The sequence below is a fragment of the Notothenia rossii genome (assembly GCF_949606895.1).
Source record: "Notothenia rossii genome assembly, chromosome: 3".
NCBI classification, from domain to species: Eukaryota; Metazoa; Chordata; class Actinopteri; order Perciformes; family Nototheniidae; genus Notothenia; species Notothenia rossii.
This window is the reverse complement of record NC_136901.1, coordinates 63,978,241-63,994,890: the sequence shown is the minus strand read 5'-3', so window position 1 is coordinate 63,994,890 and position 16,650 is coordinate 63,978,241.

The following is a 16,650-nucleotide window of genomic DNA, read 5'->3' as shown; positions in this document are numbered from 1 at the left end:
AATATTTACTGTGAATGTATGCAAAAATGTATGGCATATAGCTGTCTAACAGAAGTTAAATCTATGTCTCACTTATTCTCACAATGTACTTAACCCCAAATAAAAGAACCCAATAAAAAGAGTTGTTAAATAAAAGTGAAGTCACGTTGTCATAACAATAACTCATCTCTCCCGCTTTTTTTGTGTTCTTTTTCTGCTTTGCCAAACGCCACTGTGTGAAGTGTCCTATTACAGTTGCCGTATGTAGTTGTCCAGTATGGCGGACCATCTCGCACATGCGCAGTACAGATCGGGCAGGGGGGCAGATCGGGTAGTGACAGCCGTGCCTGGTAACAGCGGAAAGTTTAAAAGTCTCAAAAATGCTACAACTACTGTCACAAACTGGATGAATGTGAAGTATTTCATTAAAGGAGGATGAAAGCGTAATGAAGGAGCTCTATTGGAGTGACTTTATTGGTTATTGGACTCAGGATTAATGAATTTGGATGCCCGCTGTATCAAGAAATTAAAGGACGGCGCAAGTGGAAACAATTCACAAAGGGATTCAACTGTTTAAAACACATGCTCAAAGTAAGCCGGATTTTGGCGATGTGTTTATGTGGATTAATAAATCGTAAATAATCTACAAAATGGAGGAGACCGATCTGATCGGAGCAACTGTGACAAATAATCCAACTGAAACCGGCACTTTACGCGCAGAAGAAACATTTATATTAAAGAAAAAATGATACATTTCTGTCTTTGTATGCTTTTATTAGCTACTAACTTGCAAATGTATGCATCATATTTATTTCAAATGTCGAAGAACAGGACACTTCAAAAGAATATACTATGTCTCATAAATAAATGGTAATATGGTTGCATAGGCCTATATTAAAAAATATTAAAAACTGGCATATTAAACAGGTAAATCAAATGCTTGTCTGCCATGGAACAGGTAGCAGAGAGAAGACGAGGTTCAAGTAGGTTCATTAATGTGAACCTTGGGCTTGCACGCCCGCAGCCAGGGATGGAATGTCCGGTGTAATGTGAGTGACAGCCAGTCTAAAGTCGTTGTGAACGTCCAGTGTGTTGCGTGCTTTTGTCTTGATGGCAACAAGTGCGCTGAAGGCTGTTTCTGATAGATATGTCGTACTGAATGGGAGTATAATCCTGGTCGTGGCATGCAGTGTGATCTTTGGAGCGAGGCTTGGTCCTTTGAGAATCCCAAACTTTTTGAATCCTTTTTCCTGGAAGTATTTCTTTGACAGCGAGACAGCTTGGATGTCGGTGAGCTCATCTTCGCAATCCAGGTATTCCACATCCTCAACTTTGGCAATAAAGGGATCTAAAACCCACAATTCCTTGGAGACATACTCGTCTATGTCAGCGAACCGTGATTGCATTTCCGTTTGCAGTGCGTTCATATGGCGGATGAACTCGCGACGTACAGACACAGTCACCGTTTCAGGATTGTTTTGGGATTGTTTCAGCAGTAGTGGAAACTGTTGCAGCTCCCCCCTCTCCATTTTCCCGACCCTGTACTCCAGTTTGCGCACAAATGCATCATTGGAGAATGTTGGACTCCACGCCTTGCAGACGCTTGTTTGTTTCATTGTAGAGACTGAAGATGTCGGCCAGGTATGCTGTTTTAATCCAGAATGACTCAGTCACTTGCTCTGACAGTGCGCGGTTACGAGTTTGTAGGAACTCTTCAATTTTTTCCTTCAGTTCTACAAAGCATGCCAGCACTCGGCCGCGTGAGAGCCAGCGCACTTCGGTGTGCAGGAGGAGGGTTTGGTGCGCTTCATCCTCGCACAAGTCTGCGAATAGACGCTTGTTGGTGGGGCGACCTTTGATGAAATTGACTATTTTAATAACAGTTGAGAGTGTTTCGCTGAGGTCTTCTGACAGTTTCTTGCTGGCCAGGGCCTGGCGATGTATCACACAGTGAAATATTGTGCAGTGTGGGGCCTTTTCTTTCAAGCGACTGTTAAATCTCTTGTTTTTCCCCATCACTGAGGCAGCTCCGTCTGTGCAACATGCAACTAAATTCTCATAGGGAAGCTTTTGGGATGAGAGGTAAGAATCCACTGCAGTAAAAATGTCCTCACCCCGGGTGGTATTGGTAAGGTTGACTGACATAAGAATGTCCTGCTTCAAATCTTCCCCATCGATATATTGCACAAAAACGATCAGCACAGCCTCGTCGGCTACAGTTGTGGTTTCATCAAGTTGTATGGCAAATGGCCCCTTTCCAAGCTTTTCGAGCAGCTGCAACTCGCAGTTACTTGCCATCTTCTCAATTCTGTCTTTCACCGTATTGTTTGACAGTGGTACAGTTTTTAGCTTCTCCGCCACCTGCGGGCCGCACAGTTTCTCAACCATCTTAATGCAAGCTGGCTTAATGAGCTGCTCGCCAATGTTGTGCGGTTTCTTTGCCTTTGCTATTAAAAGTGCACATTCAAAAGAGGCCTCGCTGCCAGCCCTAACAAACGCTGTTCTAATATCCATTGGCTTGTTTGCCTTTGCAAGGTGTTGTTTCTTTATGAAAAAGTCCCGATCACGCCCGACTGTTTCTGGGTGCATGGTCTGTTGGTGTCTCTTCATTTTGCTGGGTTTCATGCTTTCGTTGGCTAGCTTCTCTCTGCATATCACACACTCTGGGCGGGTTTTGTCCGTTCCCTCCATGAAACCGAAGTTCAGATAGCTCTCTAGGTAGCTCCTCATTTTCTTTTTGATTGCAGATGAGCTGTCATCTCCTTTACGTTTTTCAGACATTTTAAGACAAAAATATTCACCTTATGAAGTCGGTCGCTAGCTAGCAAGCGCAGCAAACTGTTATTATTATGAAAGCTGACACAGTAACGTCAATGTTGGCGCCAATCGGAGGAGTATCAGATGAATTTTTTGAATTTTTAGTTAATCAATTAATTTCTATATTTTATTGTAATGTAGACAAGGCTTTTAGCGCCAATCATGTATTGCGTTACAATATGTAAAAAAAAAATGATATTTAAAAAAAAATGATATGTACATTCTTTTTTTTTTAAATTCTAAATATGATATTAGGCCTCAAATCATCTGAGGTCTGGCGGCCCCCCTGCGATCTTTGGCGACCCCCCAAGGGGGTCGCGACCCCCAGGTTGGGAACCACTGCTTTAAAGGAAGTCCTTTTCGAGAAAAGGCTTGGTTAAGGTCAAAGCCTTTATCAGTGGTTAAAACTGTTCTGTTTTTATACAAGATATTGCGGGTGGGTTACGGTAATCGGAATTACAACAGCAGTGCAGTAATAATATATATATAATAAATATATATTAACCAATAGTAGACTATAAAGTCAATTATTACGTGGACAGGTTTATAGCTTGTGCGTAAGGGTTCCTAACTTTAAGTGATGATATCAATAAGATAAAGCCCATTTTTTCATAGTAAACTAGATAGAAATGTTGTTATTTTAAACTAAGTGTTGTTTTGGCTTGGATTTCAGGGTTTATAATACCACACCAGTGGTTTACTTTGTTACGGTTCATTTAAAGATCACCTCGCCATTGTTTAAACTCCTCCCTGAGAGCCGCATGGACAAATCTCTTTGTCTACAGGTCAGAGTGCGAAATAATCGGGTGCCATCTTGTTTACACCCCACATGTGGAAAAACAAAGACAGGGCAATCGCCATTTTGTGAAATGCAAATTAAAAGCACTCCTTTGTTTGTTCTTATGCAGCTGGTTTCACTCCAATGAGGCATTTTCCTGACCTCCATCTTGTGAAGAACGAATAATACTTCTTGTCACAGTTGGAACTAGAAGGCTGAATCCATTTTTGGATATTAAAGGGAAGGATTGTTGTATTTTCAAAGTTTCAAAGTATTGCTGCTGGCAAAAGTGTATTGGCTGATTATTGATGTATTTCTGCTGGCAAATGTGTTTTGGCGGTTTTTGAAATATTCCTGGTTGCAAATGTGTTTTGGCGGTTATGTGCTGTGTGTAATTTTCTTCCCATTTTAAGAAGGAAAATACCATTCTTTTTACCAATAGAGGTCAGTTTTACAACAGCTATTCCTAGTGAATTGAGCTGGAAATTGCAATAGCGCACTCTGCTGGTAGTACAGAATTATTACACTAATAGAGGAAACACTAAATAACATTTTGAAGTTTAATTTTAAGTGTTATAAATAAACATAAGCTTGATCGCCAGAATAGAATTGCAAAGTGGTTTCTAATTATAAGATGAGAAACTTTACATAATAACATAACCTCGACTGTAGAATATTCAAACACCACTTTATTGAAGCTACCACAAGTTGAGGCATTTGCATAATTTCATACACTTCGGTATGTACTGTACACAGTGGATTTAGATTTTCACCACAGATTTCTATGTTCATATTTCAAACTCAAAATCATACTGTATACTGTACAATTTTTATTTTTAACATTTAAAAATTTGCACAATTTTTATATTTTAATTTACTTTAGTAATATTTACATAAAACTTAAAAACGAAAAAAAAACGAAAAAAAAACAAAAACCTGATTTAAAGTTAAGATCGGATAACATAGGATATTATTTATCAGGAACGAAGGTGCTAGTCGGAGGATTAGTGCTTCAATCTTTGATAACTTAATAATTTCATTCGAATAGGAAGAGAACATGCCACTAAAAGAAACTAAGTTGAGACCAGACGCAGAGCCATGCACAACTGCAGATATTAAGGAAAGGGTAAAAATCAGATCAGATGCTACAACAGTTCCAAATCTTAGACGGAAGACATGGACCCAATATGAGAAACTGTAGGAACAGTGGCAAACGAGAGGACTGTTTCCAGCAGATAATCAGCCTGAACCAACTAAAGCCCATAGAAAAGCTGTAATTGACCATGAGAATGGAGAATACCTGCGAGAGCAACAAGCATGGATCAAAGCCGGACAACCCTCCTGGTATGGACCTGCAAAGATTTCTATGAACAAAGCGGAGATAAGAAAAGTACATGTTACAAGTCTGATGCTCCATTTAAAGTGTTCTGTTACTGGGACGGCAAACATGTACGTCGTTCAAAAACCAAATCCGCTAGAGCAGGAACACACAGCGGAAAAAATAGAAGAAGTTCCAATAATCCAAACTCCAAAGCTCTATCCAGACCTGCCTCAGAAACCTCCTCCTTACATAACGGAATCAGAACTTTTCTCTCAAGCCTCAATACAAGCCCCAACTTTTAATGTTTCAGGAGGAATATTGAAGTTCGACGATGTCCCCACAGAAAGAAGTGTTAAAGAATTGGACTATGAAGTAAGAATGCTACACAGTAAATCTGACCAGCTGCGGGAGATTTTCAAACACGAAATGCAAGAATTGAAGGACATGACTAGACAGCATCAACTTCAGCAAAACACATTACGAACACCTATGTCATTCCAGCCCAACAAGAAACCTCCCAGTGCTGAGGCATCATCAATGGCAGGTTCGGACACGCCGATTTTCTCTCTGCTACTACCAAAAAACACAGAAATGGATGTGCAGGAAAAGTCCGGAGAGCATCAAGACCACAAACAAGAAGAGGAAAGATTCCAGGAGATGAGGGCAGAAAAACAAGACAAACAAAGACAACAAGAAGAGGAAAGATTCCAGGAGATGAGGGCAGACAAACAAGACAAACAAAGACAACAAGAAGAGGAGAGATTCCAGGAGATGATGGTAGAAAAACATAGACAGGACAAATAAAAGGAAGAAAGAAAAGAACAAATAACAGAAACATGGGGACAATCACAAACAACACGCCGAACAAACTACTTTCCTGACTATTCCAAAGGACTGGAAAATGAAGATGACGACGGTGCACAGTCGGAAACCAGTGTACACTCCCCATATCATGAACAATCAAATCATCAACGCAGTCTTGCAGCTCCTACTGAGGTTACTAGTAGTGACGAAAACGAGCAACATTACTCTGGGACATGCCCCAAAACTAAAAAAAACAAGACATCTCAAAGAACCAGGACTGGAGTACATACCTCCATGCCATTGATAGCGGCTGGAAGAGGATTTGACTACCAACCATGGACTCACAGGGACATAGAATCTTTAGTGGCAAAACTACCTCCACTCACCCAAGGAGGACAGAAGTGGGTGAATTATCTGGAGAAATACACAGTCCAAGACCACCTGTGCTTGGGAGACATGAGGGCATTGCTTGGAAGGATAGAGGGAAGACTAGAGGCAAGAGTGGATTCCAAGGCTAAATGCACCAACTCTCCAGATGATATTTCATTCAACAAAATCAGGTCGAGGTATTGGCCTGCCATTCGTCACATTTACCCAACAACACGCAGTTTACATGCCCTCAACAGCCTGAGACAAGAGCCTGGGGAAGACATGCATGCCTTCCTGAAGAGATGTGAAGGAGTGTGGGAGGACTGCACTGGAGAACGACATGACACTTCGCCGGCTGTCATAATGCTGTGGAAGAACGCAGTCATAAAAGCCCTTCCCAAATCAGTGCAGGCACGCCTGGGAGATGTCGTGGGATTGGAAGCTAAACTCCCAGAAGAATGGAGATTAAATCTCATACACCACGACATCAAATACCAGGAAACAATGGTGGAAGACGATGAAGACACAAAGAAGCTGGCGAAAAGACTATTGAAGATGCAGGTAGCTGAGAGAGATAACGAAGCTAATATGAACAAGAAATTGACAAGGCAGTTGCCAGCTGTAACAGCAAAGGTCATACTAACAGAGAAAGAAGTGCAGACGCCTCAAACAGTTCAAACTCAGATAGTGCCAGAAAATCAGATGCAGAACCAACAAAGAGGTAGAGGAGGTTTCCGAGGAAAAGGCAGAGGAAGAGTTCTCCGAGGGATGCTACTTAGTCAGCTGGGCCATTGGGCCAGAGATTGTCCAAATCAACAAACACAAAACCCACCACCAGCTTTACAATACAACCTTACACAATTTCAACAGCCCCAGACACAACAGTATTATCCCCAAGCACAGAAACCGCCTGTGTATACCCCTGTCCAACTACAGCCACAAGCACCCATGTACATGCCTACACAGTATCAACAGAGGGGAGGACCTAGTGGAGGCAGAGGATTTCAGGGACAACCAGGAGGAGGAGGGGTGCCAAACATGAACCAGATGCCTCTGACAGCTTGGAGTGGTCCATATGTATGAGGAGGCCCAGAGGATCCAATCACAGGTGACGTAATTCCAGCCCAAGATGAACCAATGGTCACCTGTGAGATTGAGGGGGAGAAGGTGGAAATGATGGTGGACACAGGAACCACAGCTTCCTGTTTGACAAGATTAAAGGGAAAACTACCACCACTCTCAAATCATACCCTCAAAACAGTTGGATACTCGGGAAAAATGTATGTACAGAGATATACATTACCATTGGTCACAAAAATTGGGAAGCAGCTCCTGCAACATCCTTTCCTCTATGCCCCAAACTGTCCCATAAATCTGATGGGGAGAGACCTGCTCGTAAAATCAGGAGCGAGAATTCTATGCACACCAGATGGGCTGATAATCCAGTTTCTAGGCCAGATACCACTCCACCAGACATACGACGGACAACAGAGAATCATGATGATGGCAGCAAATCCAGAAAATGGCGAAGAAAATGACACAACCACTGTGTACTGGAGCCGCCTAATCACTACGGAATTCGATACTCCTCATGTCCAAAGAACATACATGGCCTGGAAACCATGGATAAATACACTAGGACCCTATGGGCCCCCGCAAGATCCTCTACATTGTACGTACAATTATCTTAGGCGACCAGATGAAGAATATCAAGACGCATGGATGGAAGATAAAGAGGGAAGAATGGAAGATTTGACTGTAGCAGACATCTAAGTCGGACCGCAGGGTGTAGCAGCAGCGGTAAAACTCACACCAGAACAAAAACAATGGTACAATCTATCTGAAGAAGCTGTTCCTCATGTCACACTCGCCATGCCCATAGGAGCTGAGTCCAGATCATTGGGTGCAATGATAAAGACTGCATTGAACACTGAGTGGATGGCGAGAGAATCACCTTTTCTGTGGCGATCAATAGACCAGACGATGTGGAGGATTGGAAACAACAGCCAGGAACGAGGACTATTGGAGAAGCAAGAATTGGACAGAGATCATGGCCGAGAACACACAAACCATCCGGACACAGAAGAAATGCTAATGCAGGAGCCTACACATCTTTGGATCACCGGAGACTATGATGTTGGATTAGTGAATCATGAAGTCTCAGTGGAGCTGGTGGAAAATTAAAAACCATGTTGGCGGCCGCAATACAAATTGAAGCAAGAACAAATAGATGGAATAGGAAACACCATTCAAGGATTGTTGCAAGCTGGAGTAATCAGACACACCGGCTCAAATTGGAATACTCCCATCTTGCCGGTACCAAAAGCTGGAAACAAGGGATGGAGAATGGTCCATGATCTGAGAGAAGTCAACAATGTCACTAAAACTGCCAATATTCCTGTTCCCGATCCACATGTAGCATTACAAAATCTGAATCCAGGTCATAAATATTTCACAGTGATAGATCTAGCTAATGCATTATTATGCTTACCATTAGATCCAAAAGTCCAGGATATATTTGCTTTTACTTACCAAAGACAGCGATATACTTACAATCGGATGCCACAGGGTTACAAGGATAGCCCAGGATTATTTAACAGTGCTTTGAAACAAGACCTCAGTGCATTGCAACTACCGGAGGGAGTAATTTTGATACAGTATGTTGATGATTTGCTTCTAGCCGGGCCAGATGCAGCAACATGTCTGACTGTGACACAACAATTGCTAATCCTACTGGCCAATGTGGGCTATAAGGTGAAGAAAGAAAAAACACAGATCGCAAGGAGAACAGTTACATTCCTGGGAAGGATGATTTCCTCAAACAGTCTAACTCTGACACCAGCACAACGGACTTCCATCCTCTCCCAACCAAAGCCCAAAACAGTGCAACAAATGCTTGCGTTCCTGGGCCTGACAGGTTACAGTAGGATGTACATACCTGACTATGTGGATTTGACACAACCACTGAGACACATATTTGCAGAAGCAGGAAACAGAAATCTAAAAGCCACTCTCGAGTGGACAATGTTGGCCGAAGAAGCTTTCACGAAGACGAAGCAAGCCCTGAGTCAAGCGGCACACCTTTCCACTCCGGATTATGACGATGATTTTTGCCTTGATGTTTCTGAATCAGGTGGAATAGTCAATGGAGTCCTGTTTCAGAAAAAAGGGGGAGTGAGACAGGTACTGATGTACCATAGCTCAAAGCTAGACAATATAGAACTGGGCCAGACAGGATGTGCAAGACACCTAGCTGCACAAGCAAAAGTCATTGAGAAAACTGCACATGTGGTAATGTGCCACCCATTGAAAGTAAACACAGCCCATGGAGTAGTAGCATTCATAAATTCACAGGCATTCACATTTTCCCCAATCAGGAAAATCAAGATTCAGACCAGTCTGTTGAAACCACACATAACATACCAAAGTGGTTTAACAAACATGTCTACAGGACTGAGCACGGAAGAGCACACACCCCATGACTGTCAGTTCATCTCCCAAAAGGATCTCAAGATAAGATCAGATTTAGAAACAGATCCTCTGGACCAACCAGACTTCACTCTCTACAGTGACGGCTGCTGTTACAAGGGAGATGACGGGAATGTGGCCTCCTATGCAGTAGTCCGGCAGGAGGGAGAAAATGTACAAACCATAGAAGCAGAAATCATCCCCCAACCTGCTTCGGCCCAACTGGCTGAAGTAGTGGCACTCACCAAAGCCTTGGAGCATGCGGAGGGACAACGAGTCAACATCTATACAGATTCAGCATATGCCTATGGAGCAGTGCATATAGACGGACCACAGTGGATCAGAAGAGGGTTCCTAACATCTGCTATGACACCAGTAAAACATGCCGAAGCTCTAAAACTCCTGCTGACATCTTTACTGTTGCCCGCAAAAGTGGCAGTAATGAAATGCAAAGGACATCAAATATTGAACAATGCAATATCCAGAGGAAATGATGCAGCAGACAAGGCAGCAAAGAAGGCAGGAGGGTACAGCAAGCAAATGATATGTACAAAGGCCAATACTCACGAGGAGTTAACCACCTCAAAGACATGCAGAAATATGCTGGAGTGTATGAACAGAATCAATGGAGTCAGAAGGGAGCAAAGGCAGTAGATGGAGAGCCCATGACGGCCGTTTAGTCGCACCTGGAAAAAATTATGCCACCTGCTAATAGAACAATCACATGGTCCCACTCATGTAGGCAAAGCAAGAACAACAAAAGACATTGAACAACAGTGGTGGCATCCCTACATGAAGGACATGGTTGAAAACTTCGTAAATGACTGTGACACGTGCAATGCATTCAATGTAAAAAAGCCATATAAGTGCCCAATGGGAAGAGATCCAGTCCCAGAAGCCCCATTCAAAGACATTTGTATTGATTATACAGACATGCGAGCAGACAATGTGGTCAGAGGGTTTAGATATATGTTAGTAATGATAGATCGTTATACGAGATGGATTGAAGCCATTCCCTGCAAAAAAGAAGATGCAAAGACAGTCATTAAATGGCTCAAAACAGAACTCGTACCCCATTATGGAGTGCCAAGGATAATAAGATCAGACAATGGTTCACATTTTACAAGCAAACACTTGGAGGAAGTTGAGTTATATTTCGGTATAATTCATAAGTTTGGGTCAGCATACCACCCACAATCTCAGGGTATATTAGAAAGAGCAAATCGAACATTAAAGGGGAAAATAGCAAAAGTCCTTTTTGGCACAAACATGAAATGGGTAGATGCTTTGCCTCTGGCACTCATGTCAATGAGATCTTCTGAGGGTGCTAAAACACATCTTTCACCCCATGAGTTGTTAACTGGTCGGCCAATGCCTGGGCCTCCTAGAGAAGGAGGGACTGGCCCAGTTTTAGACATCAGACAAATAGAAGTGGATGAATATGTCAGGGCTCTGAGTAATATTATCCAAGTCTTGTCTACACAGGTTCAGAGAACTGCAGAGACACCAGACGAGACACCAGAAGAGACTCCTGTACGGCCGGGTGACTGGGTGAGGTTGAAAGTTCACAAAAGAAAGTGGGCTGAACCCAGGTGGACGGGTCCGTGGGAAGTAGTTGAAAGAACTTCACACGCTCTCCGGATAAAAGGTAAAAAAGGAGCAAATTCGCACCACCTGACACATTGTCGCCCTGCACCGGCACCTTCCAGAAAGCTCTCGGAAGTTAGTACTGATTTGGCAGAGCTGGAACAAAACGAATAACAAATCAAATCAAGAGATATTAAAATAGAAGTAGCACAAAAGACGAATTGTCTTTAGGTTTTGTAGATTGAATACTAAAACGGAATAACCATTCTTGTTTTAGATCTGAGACCTATTTATTCTACCATTCAAAAAAGAGTCCAATATTTTTGTTTTATTATTTTCTATATATTTTATTTTTGCTTTCATTATTTTAAAACTCTGGAACTGATATAACCATGGGTAAAATTGATGAAGTGCCATTCAAGAAGTCAGAACAATTAAGGGGCACCAAAGGGATAAGAATCGTAATATCATTGTTAGCTCTGTTCATCACAATTGGCATTTTCCTGGTTGGGAAGGGGATACAGCATCATGAAGAGCCCGAATCCATTCGTGCACTCGTAGAAAATGCCAATATCACTAACGAAACTTCAGTTGTGTTTGAGAGACTTCCATTTATCCTCAGAGCCAAAAGATCAGCGGAGAGACAGAAGGAAGGGTTAGAAATACTCATCCCCAGAGGTGAAGCGGTTACGGTCTGTCTTCATGTGTGTGATGTGGTTGTATGTGGAGAGCTGCGAGACAAAACAGGCCATGACGTTTATGGGTGCATTCATGCTTGGGGACGGCCAGATGATAATTCATGGTGTCCCAGTTCAGAGAAGGTATATTGGAGTGCTAGGGCAGAAGGAAATAACAATCCCCCATGGTTGACGTTTAGGTCTCAACTATCTTTTTCCAAAGGTCGTCATAGTGGAGGCATGAACAAACACAATCCAATAATAATTGCTTTTAAAAGCGCACTCACTCCCCATTTCAAGAAAAAGGGAGACGTCACTGCATTCCATTTATTGATGGGGATAGAGGTTCCAGGAAAAGACCCAATGGGATCAATTTTAGTGAAAATAATTGACCCACCAGCTGATTTAATTCCTGATCTCGCCCCCAATATATACTGAATCCCCTTTTAAACCAGAACCAGAAATATCCCCTGCTAAATCTGTGAACAATCCATTGGTCACCTATCTGAGTACGACCTCTATACAGAAAGTCATAGCAGTAGAAACAGGATACGAGGACACAAATTCCTGGTTAGACTGGGTTGTTTATTCTGTTAAGCAGAGCAAGATGGCGGACTGTCTGGCCTGTGCGGCTGCCCGACCAAGTTTGGGAACAGTGCCATTTCCATTTAACGCCCACAATAACCCAAGAGAACAGCTCTGTATGTACAAACTCTATGGGAAAAAATCCCCAGCAGATTGTGTCGACATTGCACAAAAGTATCCAGTGGTAAAAATGAATGACATTCCACCTGATTTCACATCTTACGAGGGACTTTATGATTGCATCACAAGGGACTACCTAAAAGTTATAGAAGTAGGAACTCTTAAGTGGTGCAATTCTACAACGATTTTAAGCCAGCAGGATTTTCTCCCAGGTACAGCCATGCCCATCAGGCAGTATCCCAGAACAGATGTGTGGTGGTATTGTGGCACTAAAACCCTGTTCTCAGTTTTACCACGGGATTGGACAGGGACTTGTGCTCTGGTACAGCTAGTGATGCCTTTTTATGCAGTATCAATGACGGCCGAGCAACTGATAAACATGGCAGTCCAACCCAAAGCAACTAGAGCCAAAAGGTCAGTCCATAGAGGGAGTTTTGATTCCACTGTGTACATTGACAACATAGGGGTGCCCAGGGGAGTCCCAGATGAGTTTAAAGCTAGAAACCAGATCTTAGCAGGGTTGGAATCCATTTTTCTTTGGCCCACCATAAATAAGAATGTGGACTGGATTAACTATATCTACTACAATCAGCAAAGGTTCATAAATGACTCCAAGGATGCGATGAAGGGACTAAGTCAGAGGTCTGCAACCTTTTTGACCAAAAGAGCCATTTTGCTCCTTTTTCCCCAAAATGTTTTTGTCTGGAGCCGCAAAACAAATTTCATAGCTTGATAGCTAATAAAGTTGTATTTATTGTTATATCAGACAAAAACTACAGTTCTTTTGCATTTATTAGGCTATTTATTACATTATATACAACTGTTAACCTCTAATAAGAAACAAAGAACTCCTATAAGGAGAATTACAAATAATACACAGGCCTACTTTAAAATAAATTAAACACAGCACTTTGGGAGTCCTCTGAACATTTGAAGGAAAAAAAAATATTATTAAAATGGGCCCACTTTGAAATAAATAAAACATATAGCTGCACCCTAAAAAGACATAAAGGTAGGGTAGGTAAGAATGGAGAAACCAGCTAGAGTGCGCTAGAATTTGAAAATACACAACCGGAAAAAATAGGCCTCTTCCTTCAGACTTTCTTACAGAGTCCCTCCTCCAACACATACGAACGCGCATCATCAATGAGGCCACGAGATAAGTTTGTGCACAGATGGAACAGAGATGGAAGGCTGACAGGCAGGTAGGCCATCCAGTTATTTTAGCCGGGTCGGCTAAAATGATTGGTCGTGCTTTTTACAGCGCTACGGCTTCCAGAGATGATTTTTTGTATGTATTTATTGTCAAAGCATTTAATATATTCATTGCTATCGGGACGTTAAGAGCATTCCATGGAATATAACAAAAAGTGTTTTCTGAAATAAATTACATACCCCATTGAATTATGACTGAAGATCGTCAGCTGTCTTCCTCTCCCGTGTTGTTCCTCGATACGTAAAGGCTGCAGCACCTTTGAAAACTTCTCTCTACATATCAAACATACCGGTAAACCAGCATCGTTTACTGTGAAAGCATATAACTCTGTCCACACAGAATTAAATCCTGTGTTCCTCCGGTACTTTTCTTTGATTTATCCATAGTTTGCTCATCGAGCCGGGGGTCCCCGCGCGAGTGCCTCCAAGAAAAGGCGCTCGCGCAGGACCGTAGCAGGATGTGAAGCATATTTTAGTTGACCTAATTAAAACCGTTTTGTTTTTTATTTATGTGTCACAGTATCACCTCAAAATACAAGACACGAAACATTTTCAACCGTGCAACAAAATATAAATAGTCCTACAAGTACTTTTATTTTATTTCCTTCTTATTTTTGTCTAAGCTCAAGGGAGCCAGAGCAGAGGGCTTAAAGGGCCGCATGCGGCCCGTGGGCCGCGGGTTGCCGACCCCTGGACTAAGTGAACAACTGGACAAGACCAGCCAGATGTCTTTGCAGAACAGAGTGGCCCTAGATATGTTGTTGGCAGAAAAAGGGGGTGTATGCAAAATGTTTGGAACATTATGTTGTACTTTCATCCCAAACAATACCTCACCTGATGGATCAGTAACCAAGACTCTGAAAGGACTCACTACTTTGAGCATGGAGTTAGCAGACAACAGTGGGATAGAGAAGAACCCCCTCGAGGATTTCTTGGATGGTTGGCTGGGGAGGTACAAGGGTTTTTTACTAAATGGACTGATCTCTGTCTCAGGTGTGATCGTAATATTGGCACTGTGTAGTTGTTGTTTCTCAACCTGCATCCGCGCTTGTGCAAACCGACTGATTAATGGGGCCCTCAACCAGGAATATGCTAGGGGTCAATATCACATGGGGGGACAGTTTCCAATGTTAGTAGAACAGGACGATCCACCCCCGTATACAGATGTTGAGGAAAATGATGAGTTAGTTTGAATGATGTTAAATGATATGGATGTTCAGAGATGAGATTGTTCGATGAATGTCCAGCCGATGTGATTCTTTAAATGATGAAATCATATGAAGAAGTGAGCAAAATGCTAAAATGGAACCATGGAACCAATCCATTTCAATTTATTTTATACTATTCCAAGAGAGTGTATTTTTATTTTTCAATTTATTTTATACTATTCCAAGATAGTGTATTTTTATTTTCAATTTATTTTATACTATTCCAAGATAGTATATTTTTATTTTTCCAATTTATTTTACACTACAACCAGATGGTCTATTTTATTTGACTTTACTATTTTTATACTATTCTAATATGGTAGATTTCATGTTGTATAAATCACTGCTATAGTAGAATGGTTTGTTTCTTTTCACTTTGTAAAAACAAGTGCCTTAACACTGAGCGTGGTATGAGAACGGTTTCTGTGAAAGGAGGGAGGAAGAAATGTTCTGATACCAAGCCATTGCTGCTATTTTGAAGAATGATATTAATGTAAACACTAGAAGTTATACACAAGGGAACACTTTTATGTTTGAACACAAACAAGAATTTATTTTGTATTTTGTGAAGTTAGGGCTATAAAACCATTCCATTTGATTGTATGTTTGTTAATATGAGATATGTAATATGCAAAGTTCAGATGAAGAACTCATTGATTTCAGTATTATACACACCTTTTAGGTGTGTCAGGAGGGACTGTTATAAATTAAAATCAATGTTTTAATGGGGAAATGTAGTTTAAACATGCCGTCAGTTTTAATGCAGTTTTATACTGAAAAACCAGAAATTCTTGTGCACAACCAGCTGTTAAGCTTTATTCTGAAACTCTTTCATCTCCGGTTGGCAGTTAGCATGTGGTAAATGTACAATTTCCTAAAGAGGTGAATTTAGTAGCGAAATGATATGGAGTGGTGCAAACCGAAGCCTACTGATTTAACACTACAACTATAGATGTCGAGATACTACCATGCTGAATATTAAATGTAGGTACAGTTTATTTGAATACATTATTGTTTACAGACGAGAGTAGCATGTGACAACATCCGGAATGACCGGAAACCAAACCAGCCGAGAAGTATTTTTTACAGTATTGATTACAGCGTTTAGAAGGTGTTACATGAAAAGTGATGAAAGAGAATATGAGGAGAAAAGGCGTGTTAAGCATATATTGAATATGAAAAGAACCAATCCTCTGTTTAAATGCAACAACGGACATTGGAGATGAGGCGAGCCGGCTGGCAGGGAGGAGCCAGCAGAGGATATATAGCACCGGACGAGGGATCGGGACTCTTCTCTTCCCTAACGAGGAGCGGATCACAGCTGTTTGTCTGACTGAACAATATCATGCTTGTGACATACCCGTGCCTTTTTTAATTAAAGTACCCAATTGAACTTTCACAGAGACTCCATTTAGTCTCCTTTTAAAGCTTCTCTCCTGGACGGGAGAATAACGAACACAGTTTACAGTAGTACTCAATTAGACGCTTCACCATTACAGTGAGTTCACGGCTGCATGGATAGTTAAAGTCATCCCCAGCTGCTCTTTTAATGGAAATCATGCTTGTGACTGTATTCCTGATCAATCGACAGCGAAGATCTTTGGAAAGGACGTAGTCTCCTTCTTCTCCAGCATGCTGCTTTTCAGAAAAGGTGCTTTGTGATTGCTCCAATTCTGCGTCTGTGTATAAGACATACAGTGGACTAGTAAGCTGTACGGTTCT